The following is an 18,808-nucleotide window of genomic DNA, read 5'->3' as shown; positions in this document are numbered from 1 at the left end:
GCAGTAATAAGTGGTACGAACACCAACCTGAGGGAGTGATAGAAAACGATCAGGCAAAGATCCTCTGGGACTATGGTATCATAGGGTGATACGTGCCAGTAGGCCAGGCATGACGTTGATTGACAAAATCAAGAAGAAAGTATCTTTCATTGATGTGGCAATACCATGGGAAACCAGAGTAGATGAGAAAGAAAGAGAAAAAATTGATAAGTATCAAGACTTGAAAATCGAAATAAGAAGGATATGGAATATGCCAGTGGAAATTGTACCCATAATCATAGGAACATTAGGCACGATCCCAAGATCCCTGAAACAGAATCTGGAAAAACTAAATGACGAAGTAGCTCCAGAACTCCTGAAGAAGAGTGTACTACTAGAAACAGCGCACATAGTAAGAAAAGTGATGGACTCCTAAGGAGGCAGGATGCAAACCGGAACCCCACACTGTAAAAACCACCCAGTCGAATAGGATGACTGTGATAGACAAAAAAAACAAATAATAATAATAATATATAATAATAATAATAATATATATATATATATATATATATATATATATATATATATATATGTGTGTGTGTGTGTGTGTGTGTGTGTGTGTGTGTGTGTTTGTGTGTGTGTGTGTACATTTCCCGTTTCTTTTAGATTTTTTAAACTGGAAGTTTTATAATAGCACCATTATTATTTTTTTTAAGTTAGAAGACCAATGGAGATAATCCTTTTTAGAGTGAAATAACCATTATATATTGCTGTTGTCGGAATTTAGATTGTTACATTTTATCATATATCTTCACCCTGGAATGCAGCTGCAATACAAGGGAATTTCACTTGGATTTTAACTTATTAAAATGGCATGGTACCTCTTGCTGTTTCTATATATATATATATATATATATATATATATATATATATATATATATATATATATATATATATATATATATGTACATATATATCGTAACATAAAGTATTAATTTCCAAACATTCTAAATTATAGAAATTATAGAAATTACACCAACAATTATGAAAAACATTCCAGCTATTGTTATTTTTATATCATTCTAACTCACAAACACACCCATTTTATTTCCTACGTCACAACATTGAAATCACACGACAAACCCAGAGAGCGAAATTAGTACTTTTCACTATCAAGCCTCAAGTAACATGCATATTCAGATTAGTTACGACACGTGAAGGCTGAAAGATATTTGCAACACATTAACAGCTGAGAGAACACAGAACTGTCGCGTTCAAAGGAACTGGTTGGGCTTTTCGCAGAGAATTAAAGTGGAGGGAATCCTGTTTAGAGCGAAATAACCATTAAATATTGCTGTTGTCGGAATGTATGAATGATGAAATTCAGGAGAATACACATATCTTTAGACTGTTACATTTCATCATATATTGTCACCTTGGGATGCAGCTGCAATACAAGGGAGTTTTATTTGGATTTTAACTTATTTGAATGGCATGGTACCTCTTGCTGTTTTATATATATATATATATATATATATATATATATATATATATATATATATATATATATATATATATATGTGTGTGTGTGTGTGTGTGTGTTTATTTATATATATATATATATATATATATATATATATATATATATATATATATATATATATATATATATATATATATATATATATATATATATATATATATATATATATATATATATATCTTATAATAAAAAATTAATTTCTTATAAAATGTCTTATATTTCATTATATTTCAACGTAATTTTACTTGACTCCTTAGAATCAAGGATTATGGGACAAAATCTTTCATGTATTGTTTTATTGTTTGACAAGAAAAATATAAAAAAAATCAGTAAAGTGACTATGGAGAGTTCAAAACTGGCAACAAAAGTCAGCACATAATAGAATTACGTTGTTACAAAGGTGGATGAGGCACCACGTTTCCCCTGAAAAGGTCAAGTTTCATTTACCATAAACTGAAGTGACAAATTATGCCACATATTCATCATTATTATAGTATTTTGAATGGATGTTTGTTGCAAAGTCAAAATAATAATAATAATAATAATAATAATAATAATAATAATAATAATAATAATAATAATAATAATAATAGCTGGATAGATAGATAGTGTCATTTACCATAAACTGAAGGGACATGAGCTTTATACTATATCCATCATTATTTTATCATTATGGATGGGAGTTTGTTAACAAGCAATAATAATAATAATAATAATAATAATAATAATAATAATAATAATAATAATAATAATAATAATAACAGCTAGATAGAGTCACAAGACTCATACCTCTTCCAACTTACGAGTACATACTCTTAATGGTCGCTCCGTTGTCCTTGTCTTAGGTTCATTAGTTTCTTCCTGAATTTCTTCTTATAATTGATATTCTATTGTGTATCGATGGCTTCGAGTTAAATTCTCCCATGTGCTCTTATTAATAACGTTATTCGTTTCTTGTTAGAGAACTGAACTGAGTTTTCTCTGCTGGGAAAGTTTTGCAGATTTGTGGTTCCCACCTCAGACCTATCCTCGAAGGTTGGAAGGAGCAGGATTTCATTTATTGTGCTTAAGGTAAGCTCATGTTTGCTGATAAGTAAAGCCCTAGTGGATATAAGGTGCAAGTCATCCGAATTATGAACTTATGTCTTAGTATCATATGCAATATCTTTCTTAGTTGGTCAACTTCAGTGTTGCAGTTTAAAGTAGGTGAAAAAAAAATTGCACCTTCTTGGTGGTAACGTGAGAGAGACCCTCACTCAGTTTTGTAGGAATTTCTCCCACGTTAGTATGAGGCCAACTTCCATCTACTGGGTATAACAAGTAGTACACTACAAATGTTTTCTTAGGTCCCGTTAATAAGGTCTTCAGTTGTTGTTTACAATTAAGTTCTGAATTTTACAATAAATTATTCCGTTTCTGTGTTTGCCTCAAGAGGTCTTGAATTTTTCTTTTCAATTTGCACTTGACATGTTTTTCTTGTTAATAGTTTGATTATATTAATCCAGCTCTCATACCTCTTAATATTAATCCAGTTTTGTGAAGAATATTTGTTATTAAAGAAAATGTTATTTGTTCTTGTAAAAGTGGCTGAATGAAGGGAAATGTGGATAAGCTTATATTTGGCAATTGTGGACAGGAACGCCACTTGAGGCATCAGTATTTTTAGTTCTAAGGAGGAAGTCTCTTAAATAGTCTGATATTTCATTTAATATTTCGTGCTGGGCATTATGGAGTAACGATTGATCCAGATAATATAAAAAAATATATATACTAGGTTTAGAGAAAATAGTAACTGGAAACTTGTTCATTAGCCATCATTATGAATTTATATTGCATATTGCATACTTTCAACAAACACGGAAGATTACCGTGCGTGTTTATGCTGTTTCTTAGGCAAATGGTAAGGAAAGGCTTCCTTAAACTCTCTAATGCTAATAGGCTGCTCGTTTCTCTCTTCTCAAGTCTTAATTATCACTGAGGGTAACAGGGGTATCTTGGTTCTCGCGTTTTTGTGAACTGTATGCTTGCTATTTTAACAAAGAGGTTTCCACAACACGTCAACAAAATCAATAGTTCCTGACATGGAACTGAAAGCTCTTTGTTACAGCTCCACAAACATGAATATGCTTATTAAACATTAAATAAATACATGTTTTTGTGTAATAAACGTAAAATATTTTTTCTGTGAGCTGGGAGGTTAAGCATTCTTGTTCTAGCAATAGGGAATAAGCAAAACTTATCTAAATAGGATAGTAAGTATGGATAGTTTTTTTTCTATTTTTGATAGATATTGTCGTAACGTATCATAAAACTTTATTTTGCTATTTTTTTAATTGTGAATCCATGCAAGTTCGTATTAAGACGCATTAAAAAAACACACGCAAATACACTCACACAAACGTACACAACCATAACTCACCCATTCACAAACACCAACATACAAACACATACACCCCCCCACACTCAAATATGCACACACTTCCACTCGTACGAATAAACTCCCTGAAAGAGATGCATCAACAGAGAGAGAGAGAGAGAGAGAGAGAGAGAGAGACCATCGACGGATCTTCAAATATCCCACCAAGTCAGTGAATCTCATTTCATTCTCATTTTCGGTGAAATAAAAAGACCGAGAGTCAATTTCGCCCTCGCGAGATGTAGATTCAAGTCTCCTTTAAAGTTCTTTATGACTTTCCAGATGATATTCCCTTTCCACAATTGTTCCTCGAATTCTCTTTGCCACTCAGTTCTTTTAGAACTTCTTTATACTCTTTAGAATATTAGTGATACCTTAGTTAATGATAAGATTTTTTCGAGAACCTAGAAATTTATCTTCGCCTTGTCTGCTCAGTCAAAATGGCATTATTAAACGTCCATATATCCAAGGTCAAAATAATTTATAGAATTTTTTTAAATATTAACAAACATTCACTCAGATTTTTTAATCTATAAATAGCTTTATTCGTAAATATCACAGTTTTGTTAATGACTGATTGATCTATGGCGTCATAACATCTAGGTTATTAACAGTAAGAAAACTTAAAAGGACACCAAAAAAATATTTTACAAGGAAAGCTTCATGAAAACAAAGATTCAGAAATATATGATCACATATGTAATACAGGTATATTGAATATGCATCTGATGTAGATTTTGTTAGATACATCTTTTCCCAAATGAAGATTAGGCTACTTGTTTATCATCTTAGTCTTCTTCTTCTTCGTTTAACATGCTTTTTCCCATTTTTCAAATGGGGTAAGCACGATGCCTTCTTTTGATGGACTTTGATTTGGCGTTGGGGTAGGCTGTAGCCTCGATCGGCTGCCCTGCCTGACATCGCTTAGACCCCGGTAGCATGCGTATATGTATCGTGCCAAATCCCAGCTCCCTTTCCCCTAACAGCGAGGAGACGTGAGCGGTTTAGGCCGACAGTTCGAGACGTGTAAGGCATCTGTTATGTTTTTAGAAGATGTTGGAATGGCTTTGTTTGTATGTGTATTAGTCTGTAACACCCATTTGCTTTCAGCAAACCTATCCGTTGATTACATACATAATCCTGGGGTGTCTACACGGATAGCAAAGTGTCCTCCCACTGACCGGCCGGCTGCGGATTTGAACCCCCGACACAGGCTTCTTATGAAGTCCGAGTCTGCTGCTCTACCGACCGAGCCATCGAGGCTCCTGCTTATCATCTTAGTTGAGTAATGAAATTACCCAGGGTTACTTAAAAGAAGATGAAATTATATTTTATCACTATGGAAGAAAGGAAGGAATCTGTAGAGGATCTTCAGATAATTCAGAAAACTGTAGGGGGGAAAAAGTGTATCATTCCGGTTCATTTGAAATGTAGGAAGAACATGAGAGGAAGTTAAAGTGGGAAAAAAATTTTGAGATATGTAGAGGAAACAGTTGCACAGATATGAAATATGAAGATGGATAGTAAAATAAAAAATGTGAGTGGATAATAAGAGCGGATGTATAAAATCTGCTGTGAGAGAAGAGAGAGAGAGGGAAAAAAGTATATCTTAGCTTCACCAGACCACTGAGCTGATTAACAGCTCTCTTAGGGCTGGCCGGAAGGATTAGACTTATTTTACGTGACTAAGAACCATCTGGTTACCTAATAACGGGACCTACAGCTTATTGTGGAATCCGAACCACATTATACTGAGAAATGAATTTCTATCGCCGGAAATAAATTCCTCTAATTCTTCATTGGCCGGCCGGAGACTCGAACTCGGGCCTAGCAGAGTGCTAGCCGAGAACTCTACCGAATCTTCCAACGAGAGAGAGAGAGAGAGAGAGAGAGAGAGAGAGAGAGAGAGAGAGAGAGAGAGAGGGTTTCTTTAAGATTGTAATTATATTGTACGCGTAAATGAAAAAATAAATCGTGAATCAGCGTCATACATTTTCCTGTTTGATGTTTGATTTTGTTTAATAGAAAATTAGTTTCTAGCAAGAAATAATTTTCGCTGCCTCATACCTTAAATTATTTCTCAAAGAATATCATTAATGCATTTGTCTAATGTCAATCAGTTACTATGCATTCTTGCTTTACTTTCATTAATAGAATAAAGTTCAGAGTCCAGCATCCAGTTTTAATGGCAGATGGCTTGGTTTCACATGCATCTCTTTTTTGTTACAAGTATAAAATTCAGGCACTCAGTTTTTCTGTAACGAATTTCCAGTTTTTTCGTAATCTTTACTATGTAGTTGGAATCAGCATCCAATTTGGATCGGGCTTTGAATTCCAGATAATCAACTCTGATTTAACCCGATTCCAGTTTCAGTCATTCCTAATCTGACGAATTGGGATGTCATTCAAATTACACATTACATATTCAGATTGGAGAGGGCTTACTTTCCAATTGATCCCAATTGATGGGTTCACGTATATTTCCAGTATGGTAATCAAGTGTTATAGAAAGTGCTTTCAAATCAATGTACTCAACTTTCTGGAATGGAAATGCGAGTTTCAGTTAATATATGCATTTATGAGGCTTAGTCAAATATATTTCGGTGTTACTCTCTTCGAATACAATTTATAAGTTTTATAACAGATATTGTCTGTTGAATGTTAGTTAATACCCGTAAATGGAAGTTACTTTGAATTAAAAATATTATTTGGGTGTTTCGTACTTCGAATGTAAATTCAACACTGTAAGTTATATATCAGACATTACTATTAATATTAGTGACAAGGAGCTACTAAAATTAAGCCTGTTTTAAGACGAACACTAGATTCGAACTGTCAGAACTCTTCGAATCTGAATTAATTATAGAGGTGAACATCCACGCCTTTTCATTTCAGCATTGAGTTGAATCGTTTGATTCGTCACAAAAAGCAAAATCCCTTTGACGACAGGAAAAGCAGCCTTTTTTTCTTTTTTATTAAACCAGTACATCTGAGAGCAGAGATGCTGGGAGTTTGTTAAAAGAAAGGATTGGAATGAAAGAAACCAATTTATTTCCGTTTGCGTCATGCCACTTTTAACAATATGGTGAAGGGTAGGTCTGAATTCAAACAGAATCTGACAGGTATTAAGATTTAAATTTTTGTCTAGGGAGTGAAGAAATGTTGAGATATAATTTTATTTTTAAACTTCTATAAACTTTTGTTTTACTACGAAGCAACGAATTCTTTCTCTAATCTAATTACTTGTTAATTTGTTAGAATATAAAGACTTTTTTTAAGGTAGTAATGCGTTTCATCTTCGCTTGAACCTTTGAGGTTCCAGTTGCACAGAACAAAGGTGTGATACGTTGCACGTAGAAATTGCAAATGCTCTTCGTTATCAGGTAGAGAAAAGCGATTCACATTTTCCAAGATGTAAATCGTCCGAAAATTTCGTTGATGTCTGACAGGTCGATATTTTCAAACTAAGAGCCACTTACCCCGAATTAAGTATACACTTACGGCCAAGAAAAGTAGAGAAAGGGGTTGAATGCAATAAACTGCTCGGTAAATTAGATGATTGTCATCTGTGCTTAAGGCCCTTTCAGTCGAACGGTGTTTGGTAGCGATAATGATGACAATGATGGTGCAATCTATATTAATTTTTTGGATGACCTGCTCACCTGCATGCTTTGAAGGGCTCATTATCTGTTAATTACCAAAGACACACGTCTTTTTTTACTCGATTACATTAGAAAATAGTAATTCATTTAATAAGTTTTCCTCAAACATAAGCAAATGTATTGACCAGCACTCAGCATTACACCGAAGGAAAAACAAGTCCTGTAATTGGAAAGAATAAAATCATATATATATATATATATATATATATATATATATATATATATATATATATATATATATATATATATATATATATATATATATATATATATATTTTTTTTTTTTTTGCTGATTTGCTAGAGTATTTTGCCATGTTTTTTTCGGGATTTCAGACGTGATGTTAGCAAGCAGGCAGAAAATATCTTTTATTTTCCTAGTCATCTTGGTCATTAACTGTATTTAGAGAATTTTTAAAATGGCCCAGTCAAGACATTCTTTTGACGTCATAATAAACTATATCATTTCGCCCTTGTTGTAATAAAATATATTTTTTATGGAAAAATGTCCAGAATATCTCCTCTTCGATGTAGAAATATTTTAAAATTGTTACATATATATAATTTCTTATGTGTGTGTGTGTGTGTGTGTGTGTGTGTGTACATAATTTCTTACCCCAAAATTATAGTACTCCTTTTGGTGACCTTAAGAATGAAATTGTGGAGGTATATATAAACTATAAAGGTAGCTAGTAACAATAGCAAGGATTGATTACCAACAAGCAACAGCCAAACAATATAACAAAAGACCATAACACAAACCTAAATACTAGGAAAAAAAATTCGAGAAGTAAGCCAAAAAAAATAAATAAATAAATGAATAATAGAAAAATACGGCAAAATCCAACAAAGAGCAAATTGCTACAAACTACAGAGTATCTTTTAGTACGCTCTGCGTCCTCAACTTTTAAGGTCAACAAATGGATTTCTGGGAAAAGCAAATTCCGGGGCAAAAATACACTGAGGAAACGGTACTTTTGGCAAACACGGACTTGCATTGTAAACGCGAAGCTGAGTCAACAATAGAGTTGTGTATATTTCTACGTATGCGTCCTGGGATGTCATTCAACGTGATTTTCAGTACGAGCTAGCTATTCATATGCAATATAATGTTCTCTTGATGTAGAGAGAGAGAGAGAGAGAGAGAGAGAGAGAGACAGACAGACAGACAGAGAGACAGACAGAAGAGAGAGAGAGATAAGACAGACAGACAGACAGACAGACAGAGAGATATACAGAGACAGATAGAGAGGCAAACCACACATAATACAGTATTATATATATATATATATATATATATATATATATATATATATATATATATATATATATATATATATATATATATATATATATATATATATATAAGAGAGAGAGAGTCAAAATATAAAGTTTAAGAGGAAAAAAATTTTGTACTAATTTATGTAAATAAATCATCAATTTTTTTTCGATAGACATCATAACCTATTTAACAAAAATACTTTAGATAGATTCAAGGATATTGAAAAGATCGGATACTGAGAATATATGAAAACTGTTTCTTCTGAGATCGGGCCTTAGGTCACAGTGCCACCTTTCTGATCCTCGTACTTCATCTCCTTTATTTTCTGGATCTCTTTATCTTGCTGTCCAGCCACTCCAACTCACAATTTTCAACCTCAATCGCTGAATGGTCGAAAGTGCCTCTGTGCTTGTCTTGACAGCTTCAATTTCGTAAACCTGCTTATCCCTTATGAAGATAAATTCTTAACTTACTATTGGTACTACATGAAACTTATTTAGCCTCAATAGTTGTTCCGTCAGCTAAAACCTTCATATCTTGAATTCCTATTTTGAAAGTTCTCTATCACCACAATGTTTATGATGTAAATAAATATAACACTATGCTTACAGACGAATCTAAATTCCGTATGGCACTCATCTTCAAGGGTGCCAACACCTAAATTCAGAGACAAACGGCAGGGCAACATATGCTACTTCTCCATACCAAAATACTTTTATAGGATTCATCATTTTATATACAAAGCGTTTCTCTTACTAAACCCCTTTATTAATATTTGGATTCTATCTATGTGTAGTGACGATACTATGGAATATCTCCAATGATATAGTTTGCTCATAGTTCCTTTTATGACATGTACAGAATAAGACTTGCTGTCATTAAATTATGTGAGGAATTAGTGGCACACATATTTCAGAATTATCTTTTTTTCTCCATTAGAGGTATTTTTGAGTTCGTATGGTATCACGGCAGATAAGCCAAAAGAGGAGATCAGTGTACATATAGGTTATTTTTTCTTATGGGAATAAAAGAGACAAAACAGGTACATGGAAAAAAGAATGGACAAATCTCTATTTTCAAAATCTTATTCAGAATTGTTAACACGTCATCTGTGCTAGAAAAGTCCTTTCCTCCAGTCAACCAGGAACGTAATTCATGAACACGGAGATTCTAAGAGGAAAACATACACATATTCAAGAACAATAAAATTAATATAATACGAACCCATTTTAGATCTCTATTTCAGTTTTGTTTCAATTGTTCAATATGACTAAAAATTTTTGCCTTCTGCTTTGGTTCGTTCATCTCCCCTTCTGTGAATCCTGATACGACCCCATCAAATATGCATAGAAAGTAGACAAGAGACCAAACGCCATGTTTCAGTCATAGAATGAAAATGATTAACTTTTCATCTGAAAATCTAAAGTTCAAGAGTTACTCTCTCTCTCTCTTTCAGGAAAGCAATGCATTTTAGAATATATATTGCTTCTAATATTGCTCTGCTTTCATGTCTGTGCTCTCTTTCCTGAGTACAAACACCTGCTGAAATGTCGTTTTCGCTTGGCTGAACGATTAGAAAATAGAAAGAAATTGTGTTCATTTCTCAAAATATGGTCAGGGAAGAAAAATGGAATTCTCATTTCCATGGAGACCTTAAATAAGATATGAAATAGACTTTGCTCAGACAAAACAAATCATGACATTTTCTGTAGGGTAAAATTTATTCACTGACTCTAAGATTAAAAATGAAATTTTATCATTATTATTACTATTATTAATCATAGGATAAACCCTGTTTTTATCGAACAAGGCCGCAGGGGCCACTGACTTGAAATTCAAGCTTCCAAAGAATATGGCGTTCATTTAGCCATCGTTCTTTAGTATTATTTATATGGCTGTCATCATTTTCAAGCTTTTTTTGAGAGGACAGGCATCCCATCTACTTTAAAGTGAATGAATTAACCCTTTGATTACGGCCGAGATGAGACCTCACACTTACCACAATCCGGAGGGTTTTCAGACGGTAGTCACCCGTAGCATGCTACCAGACGCACGAAATCGTAAACAATCATTGTAATAGCGTTTGTATTTGTTGTTTTGCTGCAAATTAACCTGTTTTATTTATATGATAATATTGTGATAGTAGCGATCCGTGATATAGATATTATGTAATTAATGTAACAACACAAATAAATAAACATAGGATAAGTACTATATATCGGGGTTTAGTGTTGCCAGAGGTATAAGCACTGCACTGATTGAGGATGACAGTCTTATTTTTTTTTTTTTGTCATTTTCTCTAATTCTGTTTGAATCCGTAAAGGACAGCTACATCACAGTTGTGTATTATAGTTAAAAATTATTTGTATATTCGTCAGAAAACTAATCATAAAGAATGTTCATCATTTTTATGGTTCCGCTTACTATTCCACTAGCTGGGCAAAAAAAAAGAGAGAGAGAGAGAGAGAGAGAGAGAGAGAGAGAGAGAGAGAGAGAGAGAGAGAGAGAGAGAGGCGTGACAGAATAAAAATTTTTACCTATGATTTATTCCTTCTAATTGTACATCAATAACATTGGAGAGTAAGTAGACACAATCACAATATTGGTTGCAATATTAACCACATTTCTGGGTAATATTTTTATCAATGATCAAGCACCCAGCTGACAAGGGATACGCAATCTAGAAATTCAGATGAATTCTGCAGTGTTTGAAAAATGGTTTAAAACCCAGCTTCTTCCCAATATAGGGCCATCTGCCATCATAGTGTTGGATAACGCTTCTTATCATTCAGTTCGAATTAATAAACCTCCGACAATGTCTGCCAAAAAGGATGAAGTTAAAGACTGGCTAATAAAAAATTAGTAAAGTTGCAAAGACATTCATGTAAAGAAAATGATTACGTGATTGACAGACTGGCAAGAGATCATGGACATAGTGGTTAGGCTGCCTACATATCACTGCCAGTATAATGCAACAGAACTGATATGGGCGCAGGTGAAATCATACGTGGCAAAGAAGAATCATTTTAAAAATCAGACCTGCTTCCTTTGGTCAAAGAAGCAATTGAATCCATATCTTCTGACAACTGGGCTAATGATGTGAGACATGCCGAAGATATAAAAAGAGATGACGCTTCAAGAGATGTTTGCATTGATAAATATATAGATTCTTTTGTTATCGATGTAGCATCCTCTGACGAGGATTCTTCATAAGTAATGTCTCCTCATACTTCGATTGTAAATAAATTTATTGCTTTCCCTTGTTGTGTGATATCCTGTTGAACACTGAAATTGAAATAAATTGAAATATAGATCTGTTTTTCGACAGAAAGTGGCAGAAATATCTTTAAAAATCTACATATAACAGAAATGCCACAGCAGTGATGAGTATCATATGACAGTGCTTTAAAAGCACAGGTAAATCTAATACTGTATAAATGTGTAATAATATATATATATATATATATATATATATATATATATATATATATATATATATATATATATAATTGTGATATAGTTTTGAGCTTTTGAATTGCTTTCTTTCGTGCATGCCGTAATCCGTCTTTACCTCCTTGCTGTATCAAGGTTGAATTTTCACTGTACAGCTATAAAATAGCTCATAATAAACATTCTTTAAATATTGTTACACTATATATATATATATATATATATATATATATATATATATATATATATATATATATATATATATATATATATATATATGGGTGTAACAATATTTAAAGAATATTTATTATGAGCTATTTTATAGCTGCACAGTGAAAATTCAACCTTGATACAGCAAGGAGGTAAAGACGGATCACGGCATACACGAAAGAAAACAATTCAAAAGCTCAAAACTATATCACAATTATATGACTTCGATAACAGCAAAGGAACAGTAATAAAAACTATAGTAGATGACGTAACTCAAGAACATTGCTCAGTACAGCATCCAAATAAACAAAACTGAAAATGAAAGCACATCTAGGTTTCCAAATTTCTTGCATCTATCATTTTCATATATTGAATTTTTTTTTATCTAAAATTTAAGTGGGACAACAAAACTTCATTCAGAACTTTCTATTATAGTACACGTGCTTGATAACAGGCGCAAACAATGAGAGCTTGAAGTCAGAAGGTTAATGGTCAGTTTAAGAGGGGCAAAGTCTCTTCCTAAAACGGTCGTACTATAGTAACCCCACCCCCGGCCTTTCTTGTTTACTTGCTAACCTTGTTTACTCTTATTCAGTTTTCATCCTCTGGACTTTACTACTGAAGGTAATCTATTTCTTGTTTTGTCATTGTCATTTTTCAATCTTTAAAGCATTTTAATTTTGTAAGCTCTGTTGTCAGTTTTAATTAGTGTTTTTGTATCTTTTAGCCAGAAAAGATGGGATATGGGTGATCCCTGAAGCGCACCTATTAATAAATATATCAATGATGAGCTGACTGTTCTTCCTATCCGTACTCCCTACTATATATATGCATATATGTATATATGTATATATGTATATATATATATATATATATATATATATATATATATGTATATATATATGTATTTATATGTATATATATGTATATATATATATATATATATATATATATATATATATATATATATATATATATATATATATATATATATATATATCTTTCTATCTATGCATCTATCTCTGTGTCTAACTATCTGTTAATACACACACTAACACACACATATATGTATACATACGTATATATTAACTTTATCACATACACAATTGTTCTGTGCATTAACTAAATTACTAAAAGGACCTCATTCAAACTGGATGGTATCTATAGATACCATGCAGTTTTTGTCCTTTAATGATATATATATATATATATATATATATATATATATATATATATATATATATATATATATATATATATATATATATATATACATCACGAAGGAAGCAGTAGGGAAAGGCATCCTCATCATCTACAGTTTATTTTCAATGCCGACGTTCCGCGACGAATTCCAAGTCGCATTTTCAAGGCTATAAAATATAATATAATTTGCGAACATCAATAACAAATTAATGCAATGGCAACAGCTCTTTATGTAGTAAAAATATTTAAAACAAAACACCTCATTCCAAGACAAGTCAATAATGAGTAAAAGGAGTTCACTAAAATCTTAAAACAACCTACCTATATGAAAGAAAGAACAAGACTAACATAAATAAGTACAAACAGAGTGAGGAAAACCAGTTGCCCAAACTAGGCTATAAACAATTTCACTGAGGACGATTGAGTATTTAACGACGGCACAGTCTTCCTGATAATTATGGATTCTAGGATGGTTAAGTCGTTGTTGTTCTGCACTCGGCCTAGGATGGAAAAATCCTTGCTGTCAATATAAGTTTTACATAATTTTGAATGATTTCGTATATTTGATTGCTCAGGATTAGATAACCTGCTACCTGTTCTATGACTTATGCCCCTGTGGGAATCTATGCGGACCTTCAACAGCCTCCTCGTGCATCCCACATATGTATATCCCGTGATCACATCCCGGGCAAGTGTACTTGTAAACAACGCTGGACGAAAACAGAGGACTGAGCCGGTCTTTGACTCTGAACAGAGACCCTATTGTAAAGGGATTTTTCGGGATGATTTTCAGGTTTAAAGCTGGAAAACTCTTTTGAATAATGGCTGTGCATTTTCTCCTAAAAGTATCATCATGCACGAAAGGGAAACTTGCATACATCTTTAGTTTCGGCACAGTCGATTCAGGTGTTGCCGGAGTCATTTTCTGTAGTAGCAGTTTATTTAGGGATCTGAAAAAAAGTCGTGATGGAAAACAATTATTATTGAAATATTTCACTAAAAAGGATATCTCATCGTGGAAACTCTTCCAGTTTGACGAGTGGGTGTAAGCCCTATGGAGGAGGGTTAAAATAGAGTTCAGTTTCAAATGAAAGAAACACGAACTATAAAAATTCATTCCCAAACCAGTAAATGTATTTTTTCTATACACACCTGTGTAAAAACCTGAGTCACCTCTGGAAATAATAAGATCAAGGAAGGGAGTTTGTTATTTACCTCCTTCTCCATAGCGAACCTTATGTTTGGATGTTGTCGGATGACGAACTCCAGAAAGGACTCTGCATGACATTCATGACGAAATAGGAGAACGTGTCGTCAACATATCTTCGATAAAATAGAGGGCGGAACCTAATGGGACATTCTTCTATTATGCGCTCCTCCAGGAGCACATGAAGATGTTAGCAAAAATTGGACCAAGTGGTGATCCCATGGCCATCCCTTCAGTTTGTTTATACAAACTGAAGGCAAAGGTCGTGTCCAGCACGGCCAGCTCTAAAAGTTGTTTAAAAATGTTCTACTAAAATTATTAAAAATTGCATCTTCATCAGTAAAAAGTTTGCTTAATATTATCTCAGTATTATTATTATTATTATTATTATTATTATTATTATTATTATTATTATTATTATTATTATTATTATTATTATTATTGAGAAGCAATTCCACAGTTATGTATATGTACATATATTTAAAGATAAATATACAACTGTGGATTTGCTACTTCATTTTAAGACTCATGCTACTATGAGTATTTTTTTATTACTATTATTTTTTTTTTTTTTTAGAATATGAATCCAATTCATACGGGACAAGCATACAGGGACCATTGACTTGAAATACAAGCCTCAAAGTATATGGTAGACAGGTTTTCCAGGAATATTGGAAAAGTTTTCCGTGCGTCTTTAATAGTGTTCTTGAAGACTCTAAAACTTATTTCTTTTCCGAAGAAGAATTTTTATTTAAATAAGACAAGCGATTTAAACTACTCTGTATCCTTCAAAAAATCTACTATTATAATTTGATGCTGGTACCATAAAAAAACTATATATTTATAACTTACTCTGCTATGCGAAAAAACTTAATCATTCCTTGCTGGAGGCAGCCATCTCTCTCTCTCTCTCTCTCTCTCTCTCTCTCTCTCTCTCTCTCCTCTCTCTCTCTCTTCCCCTTAATAAGGTGATCAATGGCAATGGAGAAGCCTTGTTAAAACAAAAAGGTCACTTTTCTCTTGAAGCTGACTGGATTACTGGGCGCTAGTGATGACCATTTCAGGAAACAGAAATTCTTGAGACCACCTTATTTTTAACTATTGGGAAAAATTAACGCACACAGACGCACAAACCAGTGTATACACACACACACACACACATATATATATATAAAATATATGTATATATACTTATATATACATATATTTATGTATATGTATCTATCTATAATAATAATTTCCAAGTTGATCTTGTCCTCCCCTGGGTGAAATTTTCTAGAAAGCTTTATTGCCACGAAAATAGCATTTTTTTAAAAGAAATAAATGTAAATGTAGCGAAAAATCATCATCATCGTATCCTTTTCCCTCGTCGTCGGGAGGAGATATCTATCTATCTATCTATCTATCTATCTATATGTATATATATACATATATATAGATATATAAATATATGTAGATATACATATATATATATATACATATATATATATATATGTATATAATATATATATATATATATATATATATATATATATATATATATATATATAATATATATAATATATATAATATATGAATATATATATATATATATATATATATATATATATATACATATATACTATATATATATATACATATATATATATATTTATATATATATATGTATGTGTATGTATATATATACATATATATATATATATATATATATATATATGTATATAATATATATATATAATATATATATATATATATATATATACATATATATATATATATATATATATATATATATATATATATACATATATATATATATATATATATATATATATATATATATATATATATATATATATATATATATATATATAAATATATATATATATATATATATATATATATATATATATATATATATATATATATATATATATATATATATATATATATATATATATATATATATATATATATATATATATATATATATATATATATATATATATAAATATATATATATATATATATATATAAATATATATATATATATATATATATATATATATATATATATATATATATATATATATATATATATATATATATATATATATATATATATATATATATATATATATATATATATATATATATATATATATATATATATATATATATATATATATATATATATATATATATATATATATATATATATATAAATATATATATATAAATATATATATATATATATATATATATATATATATATAATATATATATATATATATATATATATATATATATATATATATATATATATATATATATATATATATATATATATATATATATATATTTCTCCCGGCGACGAGAGAAAAGGATACGATGATGATTTTCACTAAATTTTTAATTTCTTTCTTTTTTTAAATATTGATGTTTTCGTGGCAATAAAGCTTTCAAGAAAATTTCATACCTTCTGCTGCAAGAAAGAATAATTGTCGCCTGGCGCCGTAATATCTTCGTGTTTTTCCTGCAGTCGTTTTAGAATTCTTCAGCTCATGCGTATAGTGCCATCACTCAATAGGTGCACTGACACCAAGGACTACAGTGGCCATCTCAGGGATCCTCCAGGAAGACGTCTTGAAGCCTTCAGAGACAGCATGTGAGCAAAGAAGGCGAAGTTTATGGTTAAAATGAACTGGATGACGAAGCAGATCGACTAAAAGAGATTTTCAAGAGGGAAAAGTACATCACGAGAATGGCAGATAGCTTCAGTCTGTAATTGTTTACAGCTGAAAATATGGACTACTTCGCGGAGCAGTATGAAGTCGAGGTTCCCGCCTTCTGCGATTATTCGGCACCTCTACAGTCGTATTGTCACTCACGGACGCAAGCTCTTCATTCGAAATAAGGAAGGAAATAATCAAGAAGAGAGGAAGACAGTGGAACGGAGGAACTGAAGAATTTATACGAAATAAAAGGTAGAGAACTTGAGGTGTTTTCTAAGCTGATTGAGAGGATTTTGGATGCCCAAAATTACCGCTTGGAGCAGTTCTTCGCTCGAAATAAGAAAGAGAAGGAACAAAAAGAGACGACATCGGCGTGGAGGTATACTGAAGAATGCTGACGAAGAATAAAGTAGATGACCTGAGGTGTTAGAAACTACTTCAAAGATTTTGGATTCACAGAATTACTTTTCGGAGAAGCAAGGAAGAATCGAAGGGATGATCAATATCGTCAGTAAGAGGGAATCTCATAAGTTTATAGAAGACGACTCCTTAAAGCAAAGAAGCTGTTTATGTGCCAGAAAAAGAACTCCAAGTAATGGTTATCGCGATGTTGAAATGATCTAAAACCTTCGAGATTTTCCTTGAAGACATTTTGGAATCCTTCAGTCCTCCGGCTCCTGGAAGGACGAGAGAAATGCCATTCGCGCATGCGCCGAGCTTCAAAGTGTCCAAGAACAATCTCCGAGATGCTTCAAATCGTCTGAAGCCTTCGGAGACAGAAAGTGTCAGTTTTGAAAAGTAGGGTAAGAGAAAGCAAAGAGTATTGGTGAGGGGAAGGGTCCGACCCAGAGGCCGCTTCCTTCCTCCAAGGAAGCAGCCTATGGGTCTGACCCTTCCCATGGAAAGGGCCCAAGCCCTTTAAGGATTGGCCCCAAAAGCCTACAAGGCTTGCCAGTCTTTTGAGGGTAGCCTTGAAGGGAAGGGTCCGACCCAGAGGCTGCTTCCTCGGAGGAAGGCAGGTATCCTGTCAGGCTGGGGAAGCAGGCCTGGAGAGGGCCCAAGAACTTCAAGGATGAGGCCAAAGTCCTCCTAGGCTGGCCAGTCTCTTGAGGGCAGCCTTGAAG

This window comes from Macrobrachium rosenbergii, chromosome 3, assembly GCF_040412425.1.
Source record: "Macrobrachium rosenbergii isolate ZJJX-2024 chromosome 3, ASM4041242v1, whole genome shotgun sequence".
NCBI lineage: Eukaryota > Metazoa > Arthropoda > Malacostraca > Decapoda > Palaemonidae > Macrobrachium > Macrobrachium rosenbergii.
Note: the sequence above shows the minus strand (reverse complement) of the source record.